Source organism: Mycteria americana, chromosome 1 (assembly GCF_035582795.1).
Source record: "Mycteria americana isolate JAX WOST 10 ecotype Jacksonville Zoo and Gardens chromosome 1, USCA_MyAme_1.0, whole genome shotgun sequence".
NCBI classification, from domain to species: Eukaryota; Metazoa; Chordata; class Aves; order Ciconiiformes; family Ciconiidae; genus Mycteria; species Mycteria americana.
This window is the reverse complement of record NC_134365.1, coordinates 61689414-61697298: the sequence shown is the minus strand read 5'-3', so window position 1 is coordinate 61697298 and position 7885 is coordinate 61689414. Positions and strand designations below refer to the sequence as shown.

The following is a 7885-nucleotide window of genomic DNA, read 5'->3' as shown; positions in this document are numbered from 1 at the left end:
CCTGGACCTTACCCTTAATGTTAATATTTATTTTTCATCCTATATTTTTGCATAGCCTAATATACTGTACTTACGTACTCTGAATAGTTTTATCCATGCTATGTGATTGCTTACTCCTTTGTGGTCTCTTACAGCATAGCATATAATGTTACTCCATCTCATTTTTCTCTGAAAATACATCTTTTCATGACAAACCCTTCAATATCCCTGTTCTCTCATCCTTGACAAAGCATCTTATATTTTTGGTGAAACGTGATTTAAGATCCTCAGCTACACATTCTAATTTTCCTTTTTTTTAGGGACAACCTGGACATTTCAGTTGTCCCTTAATGATCGCTGGTTTAGTAACCAGACTAGAAACCATCCTTTCTCTAACAGTGCCATCACTTCAGTGATTGCTTTCAGTATTAACCTTCCATTTTTCCTCCCTTCCATTGTTTCTTTTGGAGGCTGGCGAAGGTTGATGAGTATATTACTATTTTATAACCGTGGCCTTTAGGTCTGGGTGCTCAGAAAGAAAGCGCCTGTAGCGTTTTCTCCCTCTTCTCGGCACTCCTCAGCTCGACTCCCTGGCCAGCTCAGGGTTTCAAACCAAGCGACTCCCTCTGGGCTTGCTGTTCGTCCTGCACTGATATGCTGCTTCTGCCTTTTGCTCCAGAGTGGCAGGCACTGAACATGTATAATCCCATCCTTCTGTTTTTATATCCTTGTCTGAGCTGGCTTTTCTTCAATGGCTGACTGCCGCTACCACCAGCTCAGCAGAGCACCCAAAACAGCCCTGGACTGAGGACCTTTCCAGAGAGGACCGAGTGAAAGACATCACCTACATCACCTTTAATGCAAGAGATGGACAATGGGCCAAAAGATCCCTTTATTTTTATATTATTTTGGATTAACACCACTAGTTATTGGTAATTTCCACCAGTGTGAGAGGTAAGTCAGGGCCAGTATTTTCAGGTCTGAATAGAGATATTAGTTTTTCCTAAAATATAATATAACTAGCTGCAGACTCCGGTTATAAGTTAGAGATACCATTGGTGTAGCTTCCCTCTCTTTCTCTAATTTTCACTAATTACATTATTAAATAATTTTGATAAGTGGGCTACATCCAGCCCCTATATTCAAAGTGCCCTCTGCCTGAACTCTTCAAACCTGGCACAGAAATTTCTGGTAAAGTTTACAATACAAATGGTTTATGGAAATAAAGTGGCACTAGGAATGTTTTGACTAACTGTGCCAGTTCAAACCCACATAAGTCATACAATGAATTGTTATGGTTTGAAAAGAGCTGTTTGCATTTTATTTTTTTAAAGCATTAATTAAATGACATATAAAGCTACTAACATCTTAGGTCAGGGAGACTGCCAAAATGGACATTACAAAAATGTTCACTTTGGTATTAATTCGGTGTTTATGGGGCGTCTCATGTCTCTAAAACCTCCCTAGACCACTATTAATCATAACCTATCAAGTACATTCATCACATATTTTTCCTGTCATACGCCAAAGAATGTCTTATTAATTAAAGGGGTTAAAAATTGGAAAGGTTCCTTCTCTCTCCTATTGTTTTGTAGAAGAGGAAATGGTAAAGTTCAAACAGTAAATCTGCTCCTTTCCAGAAAATGTTCTTATTGGGAAAGCGGACTTCAGTCACATTAAAAGCAAAACTGTTTTGCAAAGTTTGGCCCAAATCTAGCTTGGGCTGCTTGCTCATCTAGTTCTTCTGAACTCAATTCATTGCAAAAGCAGGATTTGGCCTTTTAGCACTTGTGCTGCAAAATCCATGACTGTTATTAAAGGCATTTTAATTAAACCCAGCATTAAAACTACATTTTTCTTTCAAACCATCTATAACCAATAATTAGCAGCAAGGGGTTTCTGAAACCTCAAAAGAAATTGTTTGGGTGATACGCTGTATGTGGTTTATAGATTTAAAATCCCTGGGGTTTTGTTTTCTGGGAAAGAGAAGACAAATCTCCATTTTAAAGTTAAAGGGGTTGAGTTTTCTGTTGATTCCCTACTGGACAGTTGTCCACATCTCAAAAGCTGAACGTAGCCTTAATTCATGACAGCTGTTTCCTTTACAATAGAATTGAATTTTATATAGCTCCATTCATATTTGAGGTGTCCCAAAGCATTTAACAATAAGGAGTTGGTGCCAGCTTTCATGGACCACTGCAGCACGTTAGAGTTTCACTTGATGAAGGTCCCCGGGATTTGGGTCCTTGGCTGGTGGCAATCCTCTGGGCGTGGGGACCACCAGAGTAGATGTTCTGCACCCAGCAGCCCCTCTCCCAGCCACGGGAGGCAATACCGACAGGAGCCTGGGGTTAAGTTCATGCCAATTCAGAAAGTACAGCAAAATGCCCTTTCCATTAATATCTCTGAGCAACGGTACTCTCAGCCAGTTCTATAAGCATTGCTCTGCTAAATTTCTATGTTTTCTATGCTTTCTGTCCAAAATGTGAGCCGCCAACGTTCTGCCTTACGTCTGACTGCTGACTTGCATTAGTCTGATTGCATTAGCTCTTTGCCACGTAGCAGGCAGAGCAGAGCAGGGCAGGTAGGATCCTTCCAGCCCCAACAATGATGACGCTGTCATGTCACCGAGAAATCCTGGGTCAGTCACTGCCTGCTTATCGGAGTCAGTCCATGCATATCTGATGAGCGTATCTGGGTCTCTAAGTTTAAATATCCATCTTAATCCTTGTGAATAGATAACAACTTGAAAGTTGCTATTCTACATCTCATATACTTCATTTTAACCACTGCCTTCAAATGGCAACAGCAAAACTATGTATGTAAGTCTTAAGGTTTGAAGGCATAATAACTCAGACCAACAGGTATGAGAAAGAAATGTCTCTTAGGTGCATATTTACTTCTAATTGGGAGTTCAGTGTAATACAGTAGTTCTGTGGTCACACAAAGGAGTATTCCACAACAGAAATACCTGACAACACAGGTAATAAGCTACTTCTGAGCTCACCATCCGGCCCTTGCTATTGCAGGCAGCCACTTTGTAAATCAGCTGTACAAGTAAGGGAGAGGGGTTGACAGTGAATACCTCTAGAAAGAATAGACCAACCTCTCCATCACCTCCATCCATGCAACGTACTAACACAGAGGATTGCCCAGAAAAAAATTTGGTTGCCTTCAGCTGGATAACTTATTCAAATTGGAATTATAAAATTGAATTAATCTAGAAAGACTTTTTCCCATGAAAATGGCACTAGTTAGTAGTTTTGCCTTTGAAACAAAGAGCTTTTTTAGACAGTCAGAGTGGGGTAGGGCAAAGTCTTTCAGGATAAATGCATAAAGTACAGGTTGACAAATTACATCAGAGGTTTGAAACCAATAAACAAGTTACACTAAGCTGTGCTCTGGAGCAGCATAAACCCAATGGATCTAAATTCCTCCCTGCTGTGATTCTGTGAAATCAGTAAAGTCACACTAGGGCTTTGAAATCCCAGTTTTATTGCATAGGAGTAGGCTCATCTTCTTTAGAGGCCACAGATGGATTCCAGCTATCATGAAACAAATAGTTTTCAAGAATGGATATCCAAAGGGAATTTTCTACAAAAGAGCTGAAGGGAAGCTTGCATCACCATTATGTGTTTTAAAATAAATCAACACGATAAGGAGCGTGATTAAAGATAGGTGGGGATCTCATGGTGCCGAACAAGCTTGGGAGACTGAAGTCACATGTGAGCATGAAATCATGAGAAGGAGGGAAGAAGAAAAGGAAGGTACAATGAACAGACATCAAGCAGTTTCATGGGTAGAAGAATCATGGTCTTCTCGCCTGACCTCCAACATAACACACTGCAAGAATGCAGCGGGGAAAAGCAGAAGTGAGAATGAGCTGGGATAAAAAGAAGAATAAAGTATCGAGCTGCTCTGAGTAAATAGGATAAGAAGAAAGCAAGGTCTCAGCAAAGGCACATGTTACAGAGCCTTCCAAATACACGTATTGCCCAAGGCTGATGCTGTTTTCCAAAAACCTTTTTCCCATTTCCTGTGTTAAGCTGAAGGGTGCAGAATGCACCATTAATCTTAAAAGAAGCCACTTTTACTTCCAGGAACAGAGTTGTCCAAGCGTGGCTCAAAGACTGCGAATTCTTTTTACTCGTCCTGTTGCAGGTAGGTTTTAGTGGGTGATGACATTCATCTGTTGTAGCAAAGGATAAGTAAGATTGTTCATTCCGATTTTTCTCACAGGAGGAAATCCAGATGTGCATTCTTAGTATTATCTTTATCCTTATTCTGAAAAATTCCCATTCACCTCAAAATCTTGCTTAGCTGACACAGAGTAAGGATCCAGGCTGCGTCTTAGTACATAGCAGCTAAATGCTGCAAACAAGCAAATGAATGGGAAGATAAATGTAAATGAGCTATAACTCTTACAGCAGGGCTCTGTTCTCCTTCTCAGTTTCCTACTCACTTTAATCACTGACTGGTTCTTTAGGAAAAATCCTCACAGTTTTGGTCCCTTTGGGTGGAGTTTGTCCCACTAACTAAAATCTGGTCATCCCAATCTCAGCTCGTCCTTTAAAATCTCTCTATAGAAAGAAGTAGCCATCTCCAGAGGGTGAGTCACCCCCTTAGAGCACAGCCACCGAAGATAGCTGGGATATATTGCCCTCTGGGGGTGCTTATTTTTCTCTACTGCTTATAAGGGAAACTTAGATAATTCTTAGATATACGAAGCTGGACAAGATGAATCCCAAACTTTGTAAGCAGATATATTAATACAATCAAGTGAAAAATACCTTTTTTTTGCGGATGTGCTATACATATGTTTCTGTCCTTTCCTGCCTTTTCTTGGCTTCTCACCTCTTTGGTGTTTAAGCTGTAGATCTCAACAGCTTCTGTGGGAGAAAGGAAAAAAAGGTGATTGCCTCCTAAAAAATAATGGAGTGCAACCACACAACAATCTTTATCATTCACAGCCAAGCACCTAGTTTGTTAAGTATCCATTTAAAAATGACAGTTCGCTACAACTTCTCTGTTGTATGTGGAAATAGGTGACCATCTTTGCATGTTGTTTGGGGCCTTATCCATGTACATAAAGTTTTCTAGTCTCCTCAGAGTTGCTCACAGGTTTTAAGACATTCAAGGACCTTGTGGTAATGACCTCTACGGGCCACTGAATGTGGAAATACCCAGTCCTACAGCTTCATAGCCTTTTAAGCTAACATCGTAATCTTATTAATTATGATTAATCTTAATTCCCTGGAGGAAATGGCAAAGGGCAAAGCAGCAGAAGTCTCACTCTTTGCATTTGTCTCTGCCCATGCACCCTGGCCCTTCAATTCCTTGGCATCTGGGCCCCTACATAAATAAGCCTGTCCTTAATTTTAAGTCCCACTGAAACCAGCTGGCAGGGATGTCCCTGAGGGTCTGCTATCGAGTGCTCTCGAGGCACCGCGAAGGATGACATGGGCTTCTGGTCTGACTCAGCGCCGATGCTCTTACTCTCTGCTGTGTATGAATTGTGTTGATTCAGGGCTTAAGGGTGCATATCATGATTTACTTACAGCCAGTGAGAGACATGTTCTCCTTCCACAGTGTATAATTAAAGTAAATCTTCTAGCATAAGGCTAGGGTTCTGGATTCAGCCCAAGCGGGAGCTAGCATCATGTGATATAACTTAATTACCTTACTGTCAGCTGTGCTTTGCTGAGCATCTGGCCTTTGGTCTTTCAGGTTGAAGCTCCAAGTTAATTACAAATACCGTCAGGATTGCGATGTAGCCTAATTGCACTTACCTCCTAAATGTTGTTTAATCGATTTTGAAATCCTAATCTACACATCATAAAGTTTATTGGTCATGTTAATTGGCTAAATCTGTCAATGGAAAGATGGAGGGAATTGGCTAATTTAACTAGACAACAGAATTTAAAAATCCAATGTCCAGATAATCCTGTTGTTGATGTCCCAAACTTCTACTTTATCCTTTTTCTTTTAAAAACATTTTTACAATTAAGATTGATTATATAAGGCTGATTATTCTAAGGCTGATTACTTTCCATGCTGCAGCGAGAGCTTTTCCTCTCTCTCTCTTCTTCCACTGAAGTGTGGCAGAGGCAGCATTAAATGCAATTGTGGATTCAGAAATGTTTATGGTAGGCAGAGCCTTCAGATTAGCATGACACATGGAATTTGTGAGCTGTTAGATTCGATTTCAAAGCATTAGGCTAGGATTTCACATTTTGTTTTTATAAAATGCAAATAGACTTCAGTTGCTTTGTTATTAAGATGGATTTGAAATGCTAGTCAGGGAGCAGATATGGAACCCATACACGTTACACAAGTCTTGCTTCCTGGAATGGATTTTTTTTTCTTTTTTCTTTAGGATTTCTCCCAGATGCTACATAAACTGCTACTGTGAGACAGGCCAACCAAAAAGCCGTTCCCCTCACTAATAAGGGAAGAAGAGGTAAGAAATGAATGACGTGAACTCAGAAGGAGGGCACACAAAGTCTTTTCCAAGAACAGGCATTGAAGGAAGAAAAATCCAGTACGCACTGGACACAGGATGACAATCCCTGATGTATGCAGAGCTCCTCCGCATTAGAGCTTAAGGCAAACGAGCTGCCTTGTCTGGCAGCAGGGATCTTTATCGCTACTGGTGATCACACCATGGCTTCTAGAGCTACATGCAGGAGTCGCTGCTGGTGTAGGTACAGATATAGGATCCCACCATTCATGGTGCAGGTAAGCCAGGGAGCTCCAAAGCGCAGTGCCAGCATTATTGGCTCTCCTGGACACCCTGGTATACCTTTAACTGTGAGGAGAGGACCTACTGGTAAGTGTGCATGACACCTGTAGGTCTCCTCAAGGCCAGGTTGGCTGTGTGTCCTGACAGCGGGCCTCCCTGTGGGGCCCATGCACTGCAAGAAGGCATTCTCCAGAGGATGTTGGGTCACAGGAGTGAGAAAACCCAGCAGATCCCTCTCCTGCCACGTGCATCCAAACAGATTGCCAGAAATCTGCCTGCAAGCAGCCAACAGACTGTCAAGCAGCTGCAAGCACAAGAGATGGGGAGCTCCTGGGTATTGCTAGACTGTGACAGAAGAAGAGGGTGCAGTGGCCTTTACAGTTGTTTTAGGATGGTTTAGATTTCCAGCCATCAAACTGCAAGCAAGACCTCAAATGTCATTTCAGATTTCAAGTTAGCTTCTAACTGGAGTCTCGGAGGCAAAATCTCAATCTGACAAATAATTGAATAACCCAGTTTTCTAACAAAAAAAGACCAACACCTTCTATAAGGAGCATTTTCATGGTTGTAACTTTTAGTCCTAGTTTTAGTCAAACGTTATGGGAATGCATGGAAACTTCTGTGGATTTCCAGGAATTTGCAGACAGCTCTCAGCATCCCAGGTTTCCCATTGTAATGCATGATAAACAGGAAAGGTAAATTGATCACTTGAATTTCTTGTTAATTGTGCCTATAAATAAGAGAACAAACACTTTTTTTTTAAAATCCTCTCTGCGTACTTCAGACAAACATTGTGCTGGCTAAAAAGGCTGAACCAGCCAGTAAGGCTTGCTGGTCAATGCTGACATGCTTGCAGGGATCTGTGCATGGGTTAGGAAGGAAGCATGACTGAGTGTTTCTATGGAGATTAGAAAGAACAGGTCTCATTTCCTAGGCATAACCTTAATTAGCAAATGCTTAAAGTTAGGAAGATCTGTTGTTTTTACAAGGACGTTTTGTTCCAGCAGTGGTTGTGTTTTCCTCCCTTTGCTCAAGCTGCCAGAGGCTGGGAGGCCAGAGGAGTCCAGGGAGAACAAGAGCTTTCTGTCTCTCACACCCACAACACCTGCCTGAGAGGTACCAGGCTGCAAGGAGACCTGGAGCCTGAGGCTGCTGCTTTGTCAC

The 7885-nt window shown here is 41.6% G+C and overlaps 1 long non-coding RNA gene across 1 annotated transcript; it reads right to left on the bottom strand.

Moving 5' to 3' along the window:
• Positions 1-2943: 2943 nt before the first annotated feature.
• On the bottom strand, positions 2944-5135 carry LOC142410166 (uncharacterized). The gene is made up of 3 exons (XR_012775860.1): positions 4958-5135; positions 4770-4868; positions 2944-4168 (listed from the first exon to the last, which is right to left on the bottom strand). It is a non-coding gene; the product is annotated as an uncharacterized LOC142410166 (long non-coding RNA).
• Positions 5136-7885: the final 2750 nt, after the last annotated feature.